Source organism: Uranotaenia lowii, chromosome 3 (assembly GCF_029784155.1).
Source record: "Uranotaenia lowii strain MFRU-FL chromosome 3, ASM2978415v1, whole genome shotgun sequence".
Classification (NCBI taxonomy): domain Eukaryota; kingdom Metazoa; phylum Arthropoda; class Insecta; order Diptera; family Culicidae; genus Uranotaenia; species Uranotaenia lowii.
The window spans coordinates 147,499,653-147,522,899 of NC_073693.1; the positions used below are offsets into that span (position 1 = coordinate 147,499,653).

Sequence of the window (23,247 nt, forward strand, 5' to 3'; positions counted from 1 at the left end):
TCGCACGCCAAGCTGGAAAAATCGCTAAAAGTTGTCAAATCAACCGTTACAAATGTAATTAAAGTTTTTGGGGAACGTTTGTCGACAGCCATTAAGTATGGATCGGGAGGAAATCGAAAACTGGAAGCCGCTGAGACGACAAAGAGAGTAGCCGGTGGTTTCAAGCGAAACCCTAACCTATCTCTCCGGGATGCCGCAAATAAGCTGGATGTATCGTCTACAACCGTGCATCGAGCCAGAAAACGAGCCGGACTATCGACTTACAAGAACATAGTGACTCCAAATCGCGATGATAAACAAAATACGATGGCCAAAGCGCGATCCCGGAGGCTGTACACGACGATGCTGACGAAGTTTGACTGCGTGGTAATGGACGACGAAACCTACGTCAAAGCCGACTACAAGCAGCTTCCGGGACAGCAGTTTTATGCGGCAAAAGGAAGGGGAAAGTAAGCAGATATTTTCAAGCACATGAAACTGCCAAAGTTCGCGAAGAAATATCTGGTTTGGCAAGCCATCTGTACCTGTGGCTTGAAAAGCAGCATTTTCATAGCTTCCGGGACTGTCAACCAAGAAATTTACGTGAAAAAGTGTTTGAATAAACGTCTGCTGCCTTTCCTGAAGAAACACGGTTGTTCCGTACTGTTTTGGCCGGATTTGGCATCTTGCCATTTCGGTAAAAAGACCATGGAGTGGTACGCCGCCAACAACGTGCAGGTGGTTCCCAAGGACAAGAACCCTCCCAGCACGCCAGAGCTCCGCCCAATTCAGAAATACTAGACCATTGTCAAGCGGAACCTAAAGAAGACCAAATAATCTGCTAAGGACGAGCAGCAGTTCAAGGCAAACTGGCTTTCTGCGGCGAAGAAGGTGGACAAGGTGGCTGTACAAAATCTGATGGCAGAGGTTAAGCGTAAGGCCCGGCAATGCGGATTTGGAAAAGCGGAAGCCTAACTGATTATTATTCCTGAATTTTATACTAATTAAACTTGAAAAAGAAATTTAATTTGATTTTTTAAATCAACGATTTCACCGATTTACTCGCGTTTTCCCTTGACCAAATTTTGACCGTATCACCCTTGACGTATCATATGCTAGCCTATGACTAGCCTTGAAAAATGTACTTACATAATTAAACAAGCACTCGCAAATTTGCATCTGTGGGAGACCTAAAGTACATAACAAAAATATGCTTTGTGGCCAGCACTGTATCGATCCCTTGCAAGTATGCAACTTATGCGCCACTTCGTTACCGAAGATTGCACACCACGTCTAAATTGCCCGGCTGGGACTCTCTTCAGGGCGAGTCAAGAAGATAGTCCGGAAAGATTATGAGGATCGATTCAGGCAGGCTTGCAAAGAGGAACGAAAAACTCGAGTGAAACTCGGCCTCACTCAAAATGAATTTCAAAAACCCTAGAACTCCCTAAAAACATCCGGTAAGAGATCACCCATACCTAAAGTTAAAATCATAGGACCAAAGAAAACATCGCACTAGAAAGCGAACGGTAGTGGAAGAGCAAATTCAAAATCAGAGCACATGGCTCGGAACACATGGACGACGTTACGCGTAGTGATGTGATATCAGTGTTTCATCCACTAAAAACTTTCAGGTAGGAGAATTAAGCCCATAATATATTCAAATTAGAATTGAAATACAATGATTAAGTGTAGTAACATAGTGAATTCAAAAGTGTATTTCAGGTAAGTACGATCGTTTCAATTTACTTCATGTTCGTTTAATTGAATTCAGTGGGCAAACGATTATTAGCTATATGATATGTACATTTGTGTTTATTCTATGTTTCTCGTTTCCTATCTATTTCATTCTCCTACCAGTGCGTGCAACTAATTCTCTCTCTCTAACTCTCTTTCAGATTTCAGTAGCTGGAACCGTGCTGTGCTAAGGAAGGGGCCGAAGATTCATTTGGCAAGCGTAACGCTTACCACACTCGAGTGTTATGCTTTGCTGATTTTATGTGGGGCGTTCATAAATAATGTTCAAATTTTAGTATGCATACTTTTATGCCATCCACTTTATAAAAATCTTGGACGCGTCCAACGGATAAGCAGTCCGTGAAACAATATATTGGTTATTTGATGTGATTCGTCTTTCGTGGACGAACATGAATGCTGCTAATGGAACAAAAGGGAATCATACATTTGGACTCACCGAACGATGCATTGTTTTTGCTGTTGATGTACTTACGGCAGCGGCCGTGTGTTGCTTTCGACCACGGGCAAAGTGCTGCTCCAACGAGTTATACTGCTGTTGCTGGGGCAACAGCCGGCTTCTGCTAACAGTAGTTGGGTCGTTGACCGTCTCGTAGCTCAGTGTGATCAGGACGCTTATCACAATAAGTCGGTGCTTGGAAGGCTGCAGATGATCACGACTATGGATGATTTTCGGATGCAGAGGAAATTCCTTGACCAACGTGGTTGGATTAGAGGGCTCTCGGGTTGGCTTCAGGGTAAAGATGTCCCTTCAATCAACCGGAGTTTCAATTCCGGATCGCGTTTGTTGCTGGCTGGGCGGTGGATTCTCGTGCAAGCTGCTGTTAACGAAATCGTGTGCCTAATTAGGCAATAATTATTAGCACAGCACGAGCACGGGTTTTTATTATGCACGACTTTACCTTGCAATGTAGTTACCTAACACACGCATTCACGCACTAAGCCCTATAGTAGCAGTTAATATTGATCCTGCTTAAAGGAAAAGAATTTAGTCTCCGAAATATTTGATCCCACATCACTTTTACCTCTACTACTAATTCAAATAAAAACGGCGCGAGCAAACTACTTCCACACGCGATCACGATCCAGATTGAAGTGATCGATGGTGTGCAGCCTCATATTAGGGCAAATGACCTCGGACGGAAGTACGTCATTTCCCGAATGGTCTTTAGAAAATTTTCGTGAAATTGTTATTCAAATAAGTCGCTCGTTTTCCGATCGTCTTCTGGGCCTGTATGTCTCATCCCAACCCTTCCGAATAATTGTCTGGACACGATCTTAAAGTGAGAGAGCCAGACATTTAGGTCGTCGATTACTCGATTAAGACAAGGGATCGAAACAGTGTTGACCTGTTTGCATACCCTCTAGGCTGAACCAACATAGCATTGTTGGTTCGGAGAATTATATCGAAGTTTCAATGGTGCGACTGCTACATAACACCGGACTTATTTTTACGAAAATTTGGTTCAAGAAGTTAAACCAAATTTTCGTAAAGGGAAACTACATTGAAACTTAAGGTAAATCAAAGAAATTATGTACAGCGAACTAGAAGATATTCATTCAAATTAATATGTATTGTTATTTTCACTATTTACAAAATAAAACTAATGCAATGCTCTTGAATTGACATTCTTTCTCACCTTTTACCCCTTCAGTGCATTCACAATTGCACTCAACAAATACTTCTCGTAAATCATCCGGTCCTGAACGAATTCCAATAAGATTGGATAATTTTCAGACCATAAAATAGTTATTCCATTCAGAATCAACGATAGTTTTCTTCACAAAACGTCCAATCATTTGTTGGAACCAATTTTGGTACAATAAAACTCAATCAGTTAAATTTGTAAGAGCAACTCCAACTTTTTCTGGAAAACTCTCCTCAAATAAAACGCATATCTCCCTTACATTCTTTCACTCTATAACAGCAAATTTTCTTCAACTCCAAATGTTTTTGGATAGCAAGGTTTTGCCCAAACAGTTTTCATAATACCACCAAATATCCGCAATAGATCATACGACACCGAAATTTATTCGGTTAACATATCTACATTGCTACCAAGCAATCATTATTACTTCATGTCATCACATTTTCAACTCCAAAAGCAAAACTTTTGATTAATAAATGCAATCAGTATACCGCACCACCTTAATCTTCCAAGCGTTATGCATAACGCTTACTACCTGAATGAACCAAAGCAGGCCGCCAGTGGGAAAGAAATGTCAAAACAAAATCAAAACAGCATAATCGGTGCAAAGTGCTTTTCTCGGCAAAAATTTTTTAGGTTTTCAGGTAAATCATCAGCAAAATGGCCTTAAAATTTTACAAAAAGGATCTCAAACGAAGCGCGAAGTTAAATTGGTTAGTTTAAATGTAAATTACTAATGTTTTGTTTATTTTTTTAGGAACTACGACGGACCAAAGGAATTGAAAATCGAATGTTTTGAAGAAAATTCGCTGGATGGAAGGAGCTCTCAGGTAAGTATAATTCTAATATTTGTTTTAATTCTTTCTTTTAGGTGCAGGCAGATGAAAAAAGGAACTGACATCCAAACCTCGGAACAAAATCACTGGGAATATGAGCTGTCCAACCAGATTCGTAGCAGAAGGAACTCGGCCGACAGTTTTCCACCCACGACAGCGTGCGCTCCCAAGTGAGGTCCCCGTGTCGAGAGTGGATGCCCGCTTGCCTCGTTCGCCACTGCTGAACCCGTTGGGATGTGAATTCGGTGTTTCACCAAAGAGTGCCACCGATCGGAATCTCGTTTTCGGGCTCAAGTTCCCCTGCCAAATCCTCTACCACCGAAGAATTTCCGGCAAAAGGAAGCGTTACCAAATCCGCGCAATTCCGAACGAATGTCGCTCTTCAGCTAGGCCACTATACGGAGAAAACGGATTCGCAGCAAAAGAAACGCAAATAAGCGTTTGCGCAAAACGAGAGCGAAGTTTCTCATGCGCGGGTGCACAATCACCCTTAATTAATTACTCCAGCCGTTAACCAAAAAAAATACTCCAATATTTCAACCAAAACCAAGTGTTTGCTTGTTTAAAATATAGCCCTAAAATTCTAAAAACGTTAATATTAGATTCAATAAGGCACTCGATGGTATAGGTTAAGAAATTTGTAAATTAGGCTAAGTTAGAATAAGGGAAGAAATGAATTGTATATATAAATTGTGATAAAAAATATAAAAAATAGGCTAAGTACTAATCTAGATATAAGTAACTATTGTGAACTATAAAAACTAACATTATTTACAAAAAAAAATATGAGAAAAATAACGGGAAGAGCTTATGAAAATTAAGATTAGGGAAAATTTTGCGTATGCAAGCATAGGAGCTCTTCTCGTTTCCTATCAATCAGCTTGAAGTTGTCGCGTTTCGATGTTAGGTCGTTTTGTTTTCCCTAGTTTCTTGAATTTAGTAAATTCCTGGATTTTTAAATACGCTTTGAACTTTGTTGAAGTGAGCTCGATTAACTCGGGTTGCTCAACATTGTTCTCTTCCGAGAACTTCTGAGACTTCGCGATCAGCGTCTAGCTCACCCCACAGCTAAACTCACGCTATGTTTCCTTATACAGTACTCCTCTTCAACGCCGTATGGCTCCGAGTTTTATGGTGGTTAGGTCATCATTCTCAGGTTAAACCTTAGAACTCGCTCTTACTTCCGGTCGAGGGGAACGCTTTTTGCTTCAACAAAGAACAAATTATTTAAAACCCAAGCAATTTTGTGGTAAATTTTTATTAATTATCTCCCAGCACACTAGTTAATCTTCCTCCAGTAGTCAAAGGTTTTGTGGTAGGATGCAGTCTGAACTTGCTTGATCAAACTAGGGCGGTTCTAATATTTTTTTGCAACCAGACTTTGTTAATTGTGGTGCATTGTCTTTCCTAGTATTATAGGTTTTCATAGCTGTAAAAATGTTACCCTTGAGTTTTATGATGGGCTTGTAAGTTTCTTAAGGAACTTACAGTTAAAAATGCCTAACCTTTTTCCATCGAGACTTTCGAGATCATAACAATTTGTTCCCACCACCCTCTTCACTATTGCCTCAATATATTTAGGAGCAAGTTTTCCGCAGAATCCCTTCCCCTTATCTGACTGCTCCGTGTTTCTTTTTAGGACCTTTTCTCCAACCGAGTAGGTAGCACAGTTCGAGTTAGATCGCAGGTTATAATAAGAAGCGTGTTTTTCGTAGGCTGTCTTCAGATTCTTTCGTACCTCTTCGTACAGTTGTTCCTGTTCCGGTTGGTTTAGCTGCCCGTTACTGTTTCCCGGAGAATCTCGTAGATGGCGATACTCTAAACCGTTCGAAATTTGGTTTCTGCCGAATAGGAGGAAATATGGCGTGTATCGTGTGGCTTCGTGTACAGAGTTGCGAATCGCGTTTGCTATCACCTGAAGATTGTTGGTCCATTCCCTATGGTCGTTTTTGATAGAAGCTCTGATTGCAGTGGTTAGAACTCGGTTAACTCTTTCCGAATCGTTTATTTGAGGGTGGTAGTAAGGAGTTCTCCAGTGAGTTACCCCATACTTCTTGAGAAGATTCGAAAAAGGATTAGAAACGAATTGACTTCCATTATCGGACAAGATGACCTCAGGTACCCCAAACAGCAGGAAAATAGAATTTTCAACGAAGTTTACTAGGGAATCAGCAGTAGCTTGTCGGAAAGGTTGTATGAGGACGAACTTCGAGAACAAATCTGTAACCACTAATAGGCAGGTACTTCTTTGCTTTCCCGAGGCTGGCAGAGGGCCCACGTAATCCATGGTGAGAAATTGCCATGGATACTCAGCAATTTTCTTCTGGCCTGTCATAGGTGCTGTTGTGTTCTGGTTCGTGGCTTTGCTAGTTTGACATAGGAGACAAGTCTGGCAGTACTTTTTGACTTCACTTCTCATTAATGGCCAAAAGTAGCGTTCTCTTATTGCAGCTAGCGTCTTCTCAGATCCTAAATGAGCTTGGTTGTGAATGGCTTCTACAATGGCTATCCGATCTACCTTTGGAGGGTATCGTTTCCACTGAAACCTCGGGTCTTCTATCTTGCCGTCTACCTTCACGTACTTTAGAACCTGTCCATCAACAACAAGGAAATCCGGAAAGTCGGCAGGATTTTTCTGAATCTTATCCATCAGTTCTCGATGCTCATCATCGACGGAAATTGTCAAAACGGTCTCAACTGAACGGGATAGGCAATCTGCCAGTACGTTGCTCTTTCCCTTTCGATATTCTAGTTCTATGTCATACGACTGTATTTTAAGAGCCCACCTTAAAAGCTTCGAATTTCCCGTCTCAACCCCCATTGTAAATAGCCACAAAAGGCTTTTGGCATCGGTCACGACTTTGAAGCGTGTCCCTTCCACATAGTGGCGGAAATGCTCGATCGCTAGCAACACTCCGAGGCACTCTTTTTCCACGGCGGCGTACTTCCTTTGTGTGCTACTCAGTTTCTTGCTATAGTATGCGATGATTCGAGGTTGGTCTTCTACATGCTGGATTAAAGCAGCCCCTACTGCGTTATCGGAGGCGTCTGACTCTATGGAAAACGGCAACTGGAAATCAGGATTTCCTAGAATTGGAGCCGAAATCAAAGCTGACTTCAATTCCCCAAATGCTTCCTCTGCTTTTTCGGTCCAAACGAACTTAGTTTTGCTCTTTTTGAGTAGATCTGAAATTGGTGTAACTATCCGACTATAATTTTTGATGAAACGTTGGTAAAATCCCGCAAGTCCGAGCAAACGGCGGATATCTTTTACGCAACGTGGTCTCGCGTAGTCTAGGATTGGAGCTATCCTCGAATTGTCTATTGAGATTCCTTCCTCGGTCAATAGATACCCCAGATAGGTTACTTGCTTCCGACAAAATCGACTCTTATCCAACGATATAGTCAAATTTCCTTTCTGAAGCCGTTCTGCTACTAGTTTGAGCAGTCTAACGTGTTCACTGAACGAGTTAGTCGCTATGACTATATCGTCCAAGTAAACGAAAACGTTTGGCTCTAAATCAAATCCAATAACGATCGACATCAGTTTACACATGCTAAACGGAGCATTGGTTAATCCGAATGGACAGACTTTGAACCTCCAAAGGCCGGTTGGGGTTCTGAAAGCCGTGTAATCTCGACATTCTTCCTTCAGAGGGATTTGGAAGTAAGCATCTTTAAGATCTACTACTGAAAAATACTTAGCTTTCCCTAATTTATGAAAAATGTCCCCCATCGCTCTCATCGGATAGGCATCTTTCTTCGTCAGGGCGTTGATCTTACGAGAGTCTAAGCAAATCCTCAGTTTTCCGTTAGACTTCCTAACTGGAACCAATGAGCTAGCCCATTCCCCTGAACACTCCTCTATGGCGTCTATTTTCTTGTAGCGTTCTAATTCCAACTCCATCTCAGCTTGGATAGCAGGTGAGCACCTATAAAATGGTTGACGGTGAGGTTTCGCATCCTCTTTCAGAACAATTTCGTGTTCTAAGATCGTTGTTCTTCCCAAACGATTTTCTGTTGTAACAGGAAACTGTCGTATGGCTTCGACTAACATCCCCCTCTCTTCTGCGTCCAACACGTGCTCAGTTTCAATCGTTTCCGGTGAACTGGTTGACGGTTCTGGTAATTCCAGCGCTGGAATATCCAGTGTCTCATCCTGCTCAACCTGTTTGATAACAGGAAGCGTTTCAATAGGCAGTAAAGAGTACTGTACCATGCCAATATCCACCTCTGTCGCGTTTTTAGAACCTACTGTTGTTATTTGTTCGTACCCGTTTTCTCCAACCATCATAGGCTCGATACCAAAAGATTTCCAGAAATTATATCCTAAGATAAACTTCCGGCAAACTTGAGGCACAACAAGTGTCGGAATAACTTTTGTAATCCCTCGAAACTCGATTGGTAGTTGGATATAGCCAAGGCACTCGTGGACTGTTTTATCAGCAGTGACTATTTTCAAAGGACTTGGGTGTAACTTAAGTCCATTTTTCGTGGCAATATCCGTTAAACTGGTGACACTCACGCTTGCGCCTGAGTCTAATAGTGCGTCGTATTTAGTGCTGAAGATTCTTACGGATATGTAAGGACATGTTTCTGTGTGAACATTGACTTCACATATTTTAGCAAAAGGATCTTCAAAAGGGTCTTCGGGAACTAGATTAGTGGTTGGAATGCTGTCGTTCCCTGCGCTGCATTCCACTTCTAGTTTCCCATATGAGCCTTCGAGCTTTTAGGATGACTGTCGCAGAACGTGGACGTCTTCCCGGGGTTTCCACAAATGTAGCAGAATATTCTTTTTTCCTCTTTACATTGACGCCACGTGTGCCCTTGCTTTCTGCAGTTCCAACAGAGTGAAACAGGTTTCTCGGTCATCCTTGATTTTTCCATCGTCTCTTGTTTTACTCCTGGTTTCTCTTGATGGCTTCTATTCCGGTCAAACTGTTTACCGATGGCGTTCATCTCGTACCCCGAATACTCTGAGTCAACCGTGTCCGATTTGTCCGCAGTTTCCAAGTTGTGAAGATTCGAACCTCCTTCCCGTTTTTGACTCCCAAAACCACGGAACGCAGGATCGTTAGCATCGATGCGATGTGCGTAAAATGATAGCTTGCGAAGATCAGTGACTGTTCTCAACGCCAACCTAGAACGATAATGTGGTCTCATGTTGTTCCAAACGATTTCGAAAAAATTCTGTTGATCATAAGGGTTGGACAGCATTTTATTTAACCTTTCCAACTCCATCATAAACGCCAAAAACGTTTCATTACGTTGCTGCTTCCTTTCCTGAATACGCTGTTTAGTTCCTTGGTCCTTGCAGGGATTGCCATACATGTATCGGATCCGTTCCTCGAAATCACCCCAACTTTTGAGCTCATCTGAGTAGCATAAGTACCAGTCGTACGCCTCACGCCTCAAAATAGTGTGTATGCGTAGCAGCAGTACATCTTCAGGAATTCGATCCATGCGGGCAAGCATTCTTACTTTGTGTAAGAAATCCTCGAGTGACCTGTGTCGAGAATCGCCGTCAAACGTAAGATGCCACTTCTCCATTCTTCGGTCCGCGTTTTGGATCTCTGAGTCGTGAATTCTCCGACTAAAACCTGGTCTGCTTTCCCTCCGTCTAGGGTAGATCTCCTCGTCCGACGATGAAACGTAGCTCGATGCTTCACTGAGACGACTTCGGGTTCCACGATGCCCTTTCCACGCTGCTTGTGAATTGTTTCGACAGTCTCTATCTAAATCCGGCCTATGTCTGGAATGACGGTGCTCTGTTCGCTGAAGATACCTTGTTCGTTCTTGCGCGTAGTAATCTGCTTCTGATTCGTTTCCGCTCTCCTCCCGATATCGCGATTTCGTTTTGCGTCGATCTCCTTCAGCTGCCCCTAAACGCCTGAAAGTAGATCTGTTGTCGTAGTTTGAAAAGTCGAACTCTTCGTCAGAATAGACGTTTTTCTGCTGGCCCAATTTCCGTTCCATCTTCGATTGTGGGTCACGTTTCCGTTGGTGTGTACGCTCCGAATTCTCACCCTTTCTTCTCGATGGGTTTAGGATATCTTCGTTGACCCGTTGTTCACCCGCCTCTCTTCTCCTGAACGTTACTCCCGGATTTTCCTCCGGCTGATTCTGATACGGTCGCCTGTAGTTGGCCAACTCTGCTTCTAGCTCTTTAATCCTCTCCATCATCAGTGTGAAGTCATTTTCCTTGCCAGTTTCCTCTTGTCTCGAACCAAACTCCTTTTTGATCGTCCCAGTGTGCTGCGTTGGCCACCCGTTTCCTGGAATTGATGGAACCATCGGACACACCATCGGATAAGGCATCACAGGTGATGTGCAAACCATTTGCGATGGCATTTGGCTGTACAACGGTTGCTGAATGTAACCGGTTGTCGTTCTGCTGATGCGATTTGACCCGTTAGGAGGACTTCCTGCCCACGATACAGACGGTTGACCTGCTTGAAAAGGGTCTCTCCCAACTCTTTCGTTACTCGATATGCATGGAGAAATATTTGTGTGCTGTGTCTCTGAACTCTTCTGTTGACTTGTGTCTACCTCTGGTCTAACTGAATTCTTTTTCGAAGGTCCGGTAGAGGAAAACTTGCTGAGAATGTCCTTGATATCCTTGCAAAGTTCCCTCTTCATCTCCTTAGAAGCTTCCTCAGATGCTGTACAGTTTGAGGTCCTATGCCAATAGTGTTTCAGACGAGAAACTGATTTCTCGTCAGGGCCACCTTCCAACTTTTTACGAAGATCGTTAACTATTCCTGCAATACGATCAAATTCTTGATCTATCGTGTAAGGCGATGTATATTTGTTGCCCTCTTTTACGTCTTGAAAGAACAGTTTCCCTAAAAGTCGACATTTTTCTTCCATACTCTGCTTTATTTCATCCTTTTTCCCACGAATCATCAACTCGTAGTCAACTTCTTCACTAGTCAGATGATCCACTCGCGGAAAATTAGAAGGCATTTTGACCGATTGGTGTTAAAAAAAAATCAAATTCTGTGGCAAATTTATTGAACAATTCAGAAAAAAAATAGTATAAAAATATACTAATAAATAAATAATAAAAATCTAAAGAATATAAATAAAATAGTAAATAAAATTATAAAAAAATCAAGTTATAGTAAAAGAAAAATAAATTTGGTAAAATATTTAATGTAAAGAACAAACTATAGCGACACAAATTATGAATAGAAAATTACACTAATACTACGATTATACTGAAGTCTTTAAATTAGTTTTCAAGCAGTCTTGAGAAACGTAATCTGTACGGTGTGGTTTGAAACCAACAGCCGTACGCAGAACAGTACAGTAAAACCATACGCAGAACTGTATGAGCTGAGCTCATACGCAGAATAGTGAACAGAATAATTTTAATCCAGAAGAACTAATTAATCAATTATTTAATGCTGTACCAAATATACTTAAAATACAAAAATAAGTCCAATTTACTCTATAAATGAAAGAAATTCTCCACAAGAATACCCACAGAAGAAAAAACGTAGCTTGAACCTACAATTGGGTCTTGAGATTGCCTAAAATTCCGAAAAGAAATTTCCAATAAGCTTAAAAACCTTTTCGTTGGGCGCCAAAATGTGGCCAGCACTGTATCGATCCCTTGCAAGTATGCAACTTATGCGCCACTTCGTTACCGAAGATTGCACACCACGTCTAAATTGCCCGGCTGGGACTCTCTTCAGGGCGAGTCAAGAAGATAGTCCGGAAAGATTATGAGGATCGATTCAGGCAGGCTTGCAAAGAGGAACGAAAAACTCGAGTGAAACTCGGCCTCACTCAAAATGAATTTCAAAAACCCTAGAACTCCCTAAAAACATCCGGTAAGAGATCACCCATACCTAAAGTTAAAATCATAGGACCAAAGAAAACATCGCACTAGAAAGCGAACGGTAGTGGAAGAGCAAATTCAAAATCAGAGCACATGGCTCGGAACACATGGACGACGTTACGCGTAGTGATGTGATATCAGTGTTTCATCCACTAAAAACTTTCAGGTAGGAGAATTAAGCCCATAATATATTCAAATTAGAATTGAAATACAATGATTAAGTGTAGTAACATAGTGAATTCAAAAGTGTATTTCAGGTAAGTACGATCGTTTCAATTTACTTCATGTTCGTTTAATTGAATTCAGTGGGCAAACGATTATTAGCTATATGATATGTACATTTGTGTTTATTCTATGTTTCTCGTTTCCTATCTATTTCATTCTCCTACCAGTGCGTGCAACTAATTCTCTCTCTCTAACTCTCTTTCAGATTTCAGTAGCTGGAACCGTGCTGTGCTAAGGAAGGGGCCGAAGATTCATTTGGCAAGCGTAACGCTTACCACACTCGAGTGTTATGCTTTGCTGATTTTATGTGGGGCGTTCATAAATAATGTTCAAATTTTAGTATGCATACTTTTATGCCATCCACTTTATAAAAATCTTGGACGCGTCCAACGGATAAGCAGTCCGTGAAACAATATATTGGTTATTTGATGTGATTCGTCTTTCGTGGACGAACATGAATGCTGCTAATGGAACAAAAGGGAATCATACATTTGGACTCACCGAACGATGCATTGTTTTTGCTGTTGATGTACTTACGGCAGCGGCCGTGTGTTGCTTTCGACCACGGGCAAAGTGCTGCTCCAACGAGTTATACTGCTGTTGCTGGGGCAACAGCCGGCTTCTGCTAACAGTAGTTGGGTCGTTGACCGTCTCGTAGCTCAGTGTGATCAGGACGCTTATCACAATAAGTCGGTGCTTGGAAGGCTGCAGATGATCACGACTATGGATGATTTTCGGATGCAGAGGAAATTCCTTGACCAACGTGGTTGGATTAGAGGGCTCTCGGGTTGGCTTCAGGGTAAAGATGTCCCTTCAATCAACCGGAGTTTCAATTCCGGATCGCGTTTGTTGCTGGCTGGGCGGTGGATTCTCGTGCAAGCTGCTGTTAACGAAATCGTGTGCCTAATTAGGCAATAATTATTAGCACAGCACGAGCACGGGTTTTTATTATGCACGACTTTACCTTGCAATGTAGTTACCTAACACACGCATTCACGCACTAAGCCCTATAGTAGCAGTTAATATTGATCCTGCTTAAAGGAAAAGAATTTAGTCTCCGAAATATTTGATCCCACATCACTTTTACCTCTACTACTAATTCAAATAAAAACGGCGCGAGCAAACTACTTCCACACGCGATCACGATCCAGATTGAAGAGATCTATGGTGTGCAGCCTCATATTAGGGCAAATGACCTCGGACGGAAGTACGTCATTTCCCGAATGGTCTTTAGAAAATTTTCGTGAAATTGTTATTCAAATAAGTCGCTCGTTTTCCGATCGTCTTCTGGGCCTGTATGTCTCATCCCAACCCTTCCGAATAATTGTCTGGACACGATCTTAAAGTGAGAGAGCCAGACATTTAGGTCGTCGATTACTCGATTAAGACAAGGGATCGAAACAGTGTTGACCTGTTTGCATACCCTCTAGGCTGAACCAACATAGCATTGTTGGTTCGGAGAATTATATCGAAGTTTCAATGGTGCGACTGCTACAGCTTATGATCTTATTTTTGTCATGTTCTTTCATGTGGAAAAACAATTTTTTATGAAACATCAATAAGTCACACAAACGCAACCAATTTGCAAATCATTGCTTTGGGGGAATCGTGTGCCACATTTTGTGGGGTATCTTGAGCCACCTATATTTTGGTGTTTTTATACACATTCAGAACTTAAGATTCGTTTTTTTATCTGAAAAATTTTCTTCTGCAAAATAAAGAGTTGTGAAAAATACTTTGTCCATTTTTTCAATGCGATAGAGATGAATATAAATCTCGTATAAGGAATTTTGCCAAAACGTTCGCGAGCCAGGAATTAGGAACTACTCGACAGCTCCGTTTTTTATTTCCTCATCTGAAATTAGATTAAAATAACGAAATGAATTATAAAATTTCAGTTTTGGCTCAAGTCATAAACTTTGCACGTTAGTCAATTTGGATTAGTTGGCCCACGTTTCCTCAAAGTTTTTAAAAATCCGAAAAAAAATGCTTTTTTTCAAACAGTCAGAACATGGGAAATTAATGTATTTGAAAAATAAAAGAAAAACCTTAAGGATACCTTAAAAATATAAAAAACCATTCCGTTTATTTTTTTTTCATTTTATCTTTTAAAATAAAGAAAGTGGCTTATAAAACCCTACTCTCCCCTACCTAGTTCCCCTATTATTTGAAAACAAGTGGCTGAAAGAAGAGTGAGATGCGCATTAGAACTACGTCAGAAATCGTCATACAAATAAGGAGATTCTTCCAATTATGTGGTGCCTTGGAATCCGAGAGTTTGTTTATGTGCTCGTTTTATAAATCAAGTTCTAAATAGGTTTGAGTCCTCCGATATATACCAAAGTTTGGAAATCTAGAGTTCAATTGAAGGTTAGTAATTTGATTATACAGATTTATTCGTTCTGATTAATGACGACACCTTGGAATTGTGTAGACACTGTTTCAGTCATGGATGTGTACTTTCACTATTATTCAGTAAAATCTTTTGGAAAAGTTCATTCCAAAAGATTTTGTGGAGGTAGGGGAGATAAGGACATAATGGCCATAAAAAGGACGCTTTTTAAACCCTAAAAAACAGCTATAATTTGTGAGTAACTTCATTGTTTCGTGTTCGGACACTAAAAAAGTTTATTTCGTAATGGGTTAAAACTTATAAAAGTTGCAATATACGTATAATAATGCATTTTAAATTTTTTGGCCAAAAGCTGAAAATCAGTCACTGTAGGGACATAATGAGAACACAAACCCCCCTCCCCCCCCTGGGACAGTATGAGCATCATTAATCGGGGCACGATGAGCGTTTTCTGCTGAAGCATCTAGCAGCGAATTCAATCGGATGAAGTCAACTGAACTAAAGAGCTTCAGCTTGACTTGTTTTATCTGCCGATTTGGCCTATGGGTGGGTTATATGTCGGAGAGTTAATCAAAAGACTCGAGTTCCATTCCTGGGCGAGGTGATTTTTTTTCCATTTACCATTCATGCATTAAACGGTGAGTCGTAGATCCATTAAACAAAGCAGTAACAGAAAAGTGTATGTCTGTTTGTAGAGTTCAAACAATTCACACACACTCATACATTATATTTCTGGTACTTTTTTTAGCGGATTGTGCTACTACCCGTCTAATGCAACAATCAAAACAATCGATCATGAATGGTAAATGAAAAACAAAAAATCACCTTGAGTAAGAATCGAACTCGAGTCTTTTGATTAACTCTCTGACAATAGGCTAAATCGTCAGATGTAAACTTGTCAAGCTGTGGCTCTATAATTCAGTTGAATTCATCGAGAAAATGCCCGCCGACCGTAGCCGAGAGGACAGCGTTCAAGTCTTCAAAGCCAGAGGTCATGAGATCGAGTCTCGGTCACGGCATACATAGTACTCTTCCTATGGGCTGGTGGCGTTAGCATTAGTAAGATGCTTGCCATTATATCCTTGAAAGATGTACGCTTTAGTCTTAAGTAGAATTCAGATATCTTCCAAGAAACATGAAGTTTCACTGAGATCCTATATGTGTGTGTTCGTTTTTAAAATGATTTAATGATCATGAGAGCTTATTACCGGTGTTCAAAAATGTAATATTTTCGTCACTTGAAAACCTTCATTGTTTTTTTTATAATATTTCAGTAAAGATGATAAGGAGATTTCGTTTTTGTTGAAATATCAATATAAGAGGAACTACAAAACTGTTCCGCATGAAAATTTATTTGAGAATTTTCGTACTTTTGTGGAATAGAAAAGTCTTAATATGTTTCTGGTGCTCGTTTTGCCCTGATCTCCCCTATCAATGAAAATTAACTGAATTTAAAAATTTCGAACAGTTTAAAAACAAAAAAAGGAGTATTCGCAATCACATTCGGGAATTGTTATACAACAGACAGAAATTCGAAAGTAAACGAACTAGACACGTGAAATGGCTCGTCATACGACTGTACACTAGGAGACCAATCATCCAATCGACCTTAAAGCAGAAGAGAAAAAATAAAAGCTCCATCGGGGAGCAGATTTGCTATTAATTCTTGTCTAGCAATTCATGCAGGATATCGTCTCTAGTTTGTACGAGCTGGAATGGAGCTTTGGCAAAGAGCTCGACCCTCCCCCAAGGGACAACCGGGAAGCATAAAACCTCTAGTTGATGGCGTGACTCCGAGACAGGGCCAGACCAACCCACGTATGACAGTGGCCTCATTCCCATATGTGATGGGTAGAACCGAGTCGTGTTATGGTGTGGCTAGTTGGAGCCAGGATCCACAAATTAAATTTGCTGAATTATTACAGCGATGAATCAATAAGAAAAAAGAAATCGAAATATTGACTCAAGTAAAATTCAGTTGTTTCAATCAGTTTTCCAGATAAAAACAAATGTTCAAATTGAATTATGTCTGGAAAATGCAGCAGGAAAAAAACTTCAGGTTATTTAAAAATAAAATGTTCTTCCATTCTTGTTCCCCGAGCAGAATTATATAAAGTAAAAATAAACATGTCCGTACAGTCTATTTCTGAATGTGGGCGGCAGGTTTGTTGTAACATCGCTGCCCATAAATGACCTCTATGCATGATGGTGCCAATCGTGAGGTTCAGCAGCTTCGGAATTTCACAAATACGTGATGGTCAGAACGTGTTTCCAGTGGAAAGAAAAATCGTTGCACCAAATTAGATCAGGATATCTGACACGTTCGATATTGAGATTTCTCCCCGACGTGGATCGTTCATTAGTTCGGCACTTTCCCCCTGATGAACAAGATGGCCGTAAGTAACGGCCAATTGGTTACGAATCTTTTAAATCAGACTAACTGGACGGTACTGTGGTAGTTCAGAGAACGCACACAGTAAATTTTTATCTTGATTTCCAGCAACAAACATAGCTGGAAACGTCCAGCAATCTAAATTTTGGATGAAATCCAGCAAAGATTTTCCGTCTTGCTAATTTTTCTAGCAGCTGATCTGCATATGCAATATGACTGACAACCAGGAGGGTGAAAAATTGTAGTTTAAATTGAAAATCAAATAAAGCAATTTCCAGCAATTATAGGGCCCTATTACATAAAACGAGTCGAGCAACTCGACACGACTCTAGTCACTGACGAGTCAAGCAAAATGTCGTATTATGCAAGGTCTTTTGATACACTAGGTTCTCCGACTTTCACAGTAAATAGGCGAGGAGTGAGCGGAGTTCTCAATGAGTTTGTTTATTTTTTGCTCAGCTTTTCGGTGGTTTGTTGGTAAACAAACTTCATGAGTTCCGTATAGTTGCATAGCCTACATAGCCAAAATGGCTGAATCGGGAATTCGATATTCGGTAACACCTCCTGAATATATACACACACCTTGGTATCATGGTAGTCGAGTGAAACAGCTGCTCGAATGGCGACTGTCATTTTTCAAACCGTATTTGAAATATTTCCTCATGTCAAATATCAGCAGGGGTGTCAGGTGTCCTGATTTTTCAGGATTTGTCCTGATTTTCGAGAGGCCTGATTTTTCAAAAACGCTTGAATTGTCCTTATTTATGAAAAATGCCCTCTAAAATGTCCTAATTTGTCCTGATTTTTCAAAAGATATCTAAACTATAACTAAATTCATTGTGAAATGGTGAGAAAATCAAACAAATCTTTTTGGAATTTGCGGTCTCTCTAAAATCAGGAAAAATCCTGATAAATCAGGACACCTGGCACCTCTGCTGCAGGACCATACCAAAACAAACTTGGTTCGCTTAATTGTGACAGCTGAGTCACGAACTTTCAAGCAGTCGACTCAGTCGAGCTACTCGACTGAAGTTTGACTCGATTCGACTACTATAATGTCAAAATGGATCACTCGAGTAAAATGAATCGTGAATCGTCTTATGTAACAGGGCCCATAATTGCTGTTTTTCCAGCAATGGAGATCGTTCAAAAATAAAAATTTACAATTCATAATTTGCTGTGTATATTTCTCCTTCGTGAAATTTTGTTTCATCTTTATGATTTTCCATTTTTCATCGACTTTGCATGCACAGTTTTAGCAATATTTCTCCAGACCTAAATAAAAAAAAAGTCCTTAAATATAGCGTTTCTGCCTGACGCAAGATGAATGTTGAACCAATTATAAAAATAACTACGACAAGTGATAACGTGAGACTTGAAAGTGATCTGTATTACTATGAGCAAAAATTGGAAATTTTGTGAACATTACTGATTTAGGAGACGCGGGAATTATTTCGCCAAAAGCAATTGGACAAAGCAACGCGAACCAAGCTTTAAATATTGTGTTTTATAACTGTTTTAAAACAGTTTATTTTTCCAGGTCTGACTGTTTTATCTTTCTTGAATTCAAATTCGAGATTCTTATTTATAGAGAGCAATTCGCACCAGTTTTCTGGTTTGCTACAGTAGTGCCTTAGCCATTTCCTGAGTCGATGGGTTCAGAGTTGTTCAGAGTGACAATAAAAAAGGTGTTAAATTTCAAAAACCAACCTTGTTCTTTCTGTTTATTTCCAAGAAAAGCAAAAGGCATAATACCTATAACTTCAATTATAGCATTCATAGTAAACATTTGGCTGAGGAGAGGGTACCCTAAATTTTTATTTAGGACCAATTCGATGCTCATGCAATTTTTTAATGAAACTTTATTTACCATTCAAGTTCCATAACGTACCCATTGATAACTTTTATGCACCTTGGGTATACAGATGCTGTTTTGAAATTATACTAGCCTGTGAGTTTTTTAGAAAAGAATGAAAAATAGAAGCTTTAGAGCACTAAGCCTCAAGCCGTCTATTTAAAAATCGAGCATAGCTTTGTGCGTATTATCAAATTTTAAATTAAGCCGGCCTCTGGGTAAGCGAAGAATAGGTCAAATAAAGTTTGAGGCTTCTCATGTCAAAAAAGACATAAGGGGAGAGTGAGGATACTTGATCCCTAACCAATGTCTCCAAATTGGAATCACTAACCATAATCTTATGTTTTAAAAATGTTCCAAATGGATCAAAACAACAATACAATGCTGTTAACTTAGACAATTTTGAAAAAAAATTGACCTATTGAACTTTTGTCGTAAAATTGAACAAAATGTGATTTAGAGATCTGTTGTCATTTAAAAAAATCAAAATGATTTTTTTATTTTATCAAAAGCATTATTTCTTATTATATCTTAATTTCTCAATCGATAGAGCATAATATGAACTTCAAAATTCCATAATTTCAAAGGAATAGTTAAATTTTAACATTTTTTAGCAAAAAATCCTAGGATGTTACCAAAGGGTGGAAAAAATAATTTTCAACTAAATAAATAGTGATCACACATCACACATGCTGGCCTGCGGATCCGAGACCGACCGAACCCGCTTGTCCAGTAATAACAAGGTCACGATCGACGGCGACGAGCTGGAGATAGTCGAAGACTTTGTCTATCTCGGCTCACTGGTGACCGCAGACAATGACACCAGCCGTGAGATCCGGAGGCGAATTTGTCGTAAGCGCAGTAAATTAAAAGACTACTTGCTTTTCTAAAGGCTGATTGAAGAATGAATTTATTTCTGGTAATAACTGTCATCTAATGTTAAAAATCGATGACTACTTCGTTGCCTCTTTCCAACACTCCTCCTCAACGAAGCTCAAGGTTTTGATTGGATCTTCGGACTCCGATGGCTTCACGATGTTGTTGAAATTTCACCCTTTCCAAAGGCTTTGTCATCAAATCTGCTTGCATTTGATCAGTTTGAAGATATCGAAGTACTATGACGCCTTTCTGATGAAGATCTCTTGTAAAAGCGTGCTTTGTATCAATATGTTTGGATCTTCTCTCGATTCTGTCGGACTCTACCATCTTAATACAGGATTGGTTATCTTCCCATACCACAATCGGATTGTGCTGCTCCTCCTTAAGGTCAACCAGTAGTTTCAATGTCCACAGCAGCTCTTGACATCCTTCTGCAAGCGAAACAAACTCTGCCTCAGTAGATGATAATGCTACACAGCCTTGTTTGCGTGTTGCCCAATTGATTAAGCCACCACCAAACTTCAGCAATAAACCAGAGTTAGATTTTCGATCATTTTCATTTCCGGCCCAGTCAGCATCTACATAACACTCCAATCCTTCGTTTTTAGATCCCAAATGCAAACAATAATCTTTAGTATCCTTTAAATACCTTAAAACACGTTTTGCCTCAGTCCAGTCACGATTTGAAGGTTGAGATACTTTCCTTCCAAGCAATGATGTGGCAAGACATATATCCGGTCTGGTATTCACAGCCACGTAGAGCAAACTGCCAACTAAACTTCGATAGGATTCGTTTGAAGGTAGATACTCCTCCTCCTTTTGCTTAATGTAGGCTGGATCCAAAGGGATGAATGATGGCTTGGCGTTTTCGAGTCCAAAACGTTTCACCACTTTGTCGATGTAACTTGATTGGTTTAATGTGTAGTGGCCACTATCACGTTCAATTTGAATGCCCAGAAACTGGTTCAGTTCACCGAGACTTGAAAATTTGAACAATTTCGATAAATATTCGCATATCTCTTGAAATTCTGATTTAGAGTGACAACAAACAACCATATCGTCAACATACAGTAGAATTGCGCTTAATTGCCCATGTCTTTCTCGTACGTAGAGACATGGATCAGCAATCGATGGATCAAATCCCATGGTCTTGAAAACGCTATCAATTTTTCTATTCCAAACTCGGGCTGATTGCTTGAGGCCATATAAACTCCGTTTTAATAGACAAACTTTTCCGGAACCAGATTCAAATCCAGGAGGCTGTCTCATGTACACCACTTCTTGTAGCTCGGCATACAAATAGGCAGTTTTGATGTCCAAATGCTGCACCAACATGTTGTCTCGGCTGGCTTTCGTCAAAATTGTACGGAATGTTGCTTGGCGAGCCACAGGAGCAAATACTTCGTCGTAGTCTGTTCCGTATTTTTGGGTAAATCCCTGTGCAACCAATCTAGCCTTGAATCGCACAGGATTTCCATGTTCGTCGTACTTTTTTTTGTAAATCCACTTACATCCAACAACCTTACGTCCTGGAGGCAGTAAAACAAGATCCCATGTTTGGTTGTCTGAAAGCGATTGTATTTCATCTTCCATTGCTTTTTGCCAAAATTCCTTTTCTGGACACTGTGTTGCTTCGTAGTAATTACTGGGTTCAAGCGTCACGCTGTGAGTGGCAGCGCCAAAACGTTGTGGAGGGACACCTTTATTTACACGTTCAGATCTGCGGACTGGCGTTGGAGGGATATCAATTTTTTCTTGGATATCGGGGCTGATATTTTCGAAACGGGAATCTTCCTCTTCGTGGATGGATACGTCACGGAGGTAAGAGTTTTCTTGCATACTTGGTTCATCATCGATAAACGAATGAAATTCTTCTGGAACATCGGTCTCGTTTGGTTGAATTATGGAATGATATTCAATCATTTGTTCTGAATTGACCTCCGGGCTTGAAAATTGAGAAAAAATTTCAATAAATTTTACATCTCTGCTTATGTATACCTTTTTTGTCGATGTATCCAGCAAACGATAGCCCTTGTGGTCCAACGAATATCCAACAAATACAAGTTTTTGTGCAGTTGGACTCAACTTCTTTCTCTTTTGGGACGGAATGTGCATCCAGGCAGTACATCCAAAAACTTTCAAATTCGACACGTCGGGTTTTTGACCAAACCAAAGCTCGTATGGAGTCACTGGCAACGTCCGAGACGGAGACAAGTTTTGAAGGTAAACCGCTGTGTTCAACGCTTCAGCCCAGTAACACTGATCCAATCCGGCATCAAACATAAGGCATCTTCCCATCTCGATGAGGTAACGATTTCGACGTTCCGCCACGCCGTTCTGCTGCGGACTATAAGCTGTAGAGTATTGCGCTTTGATTCCCTCTTGATTGTAAAAAGAACGCAATGCATCACTAGTATATTCTCCTCCTTGATCAGACCGCATCACTTTCGGTTTGCGACCAAATTGAGTTTTCATAGCTTCTACGTACTGTTTGATTTTGCTTGTGACCTCTGATTTCTTCTTCAAAAAATATAAAGTACAATACTTTGAGAAGTCATCAATGACGGTTAGAAAATAACGATAACCACTCACCGATGCTATCTCCATGGGTCCACAAACGTCCGTATGAACGAGATCTAGGGTTGCATTGGTTTTCGTTTTGGATTCCTTCGGGAATGGGGTGCGAACACTTTTGGCTTTTAGACATGGTTCACATACGTCAGGGAGGTTGCAAGACTCCATTTTCATTCCGCTTACCAAATCATCGTTCAGCATCCGGCTAATAGCATTTGGATCTCGATGGCCAAGGCGCTTGTGCCAACCGTTTCTATCGAAAATCACACGAGCTTCTTTTCGTACCAGAGTGGCCACGGATAAAAGGTTCAAAGAAAGACTGGGTGCGTAAAGTGCTGAAGAAACGTTTATTTCGGTTTTTCTACCATTTTCGTCGAAACATTTCAGTACACCAGGTCCTTCACCAACGACACTTGCCTTTTTTCCGTCAGCCAACGTAACGTATTTCACCGGACTTGGCTTGATATTCAGGAAGAAAGATTTATCTGCTACAGTGTGACTTGTTGCTCCGGAGTCGATTATCCAAGGTTTTTTCTCTCGTGAATGTTGCGCAGAAAATGAAAACGAAACTGAATTATCCATATTCCTAGACGGGAACTCTTGATTCGTTTCCTCTGAAGTGTCACGTAGAAACGCTCGGCATACTGTTTTCTTGTGACCCTTTTTCTGGCAGTATTCACAAACTTGTGTTCTTTTCTTACGGTAATCTCCGGTCACTTTCATCGCTGAATCGAACTCAGTAGGATTTTTCTTTGCGACTTCATCCAACAGTTTCCGCTTTACTAATTCTAGCGTTAACTCGTCATCAGATCGACTCTCTAAAGCTGTGGTTAAAGTATCGAATGAAGAAGGCAAGCTCCTGAGGATCATCGCCACTCGAAGGTTTTCTTCCAGATTTTGT

General features: G+C 40.5%; 1 protein-coding gene across 2 annotated transcripts in view; it reads right to left on the reverse strand.

Annotated features, from left to right (window-relative positions):
* The window catches only part of LOC129757203 (uncharacterized), a 483,998-nt gene that overhangs the window by 285,960 nt on the left and 174,791 nt on the right, over positions 1–23,247 (reverse strand). The window lies entirely within an intron of this gene.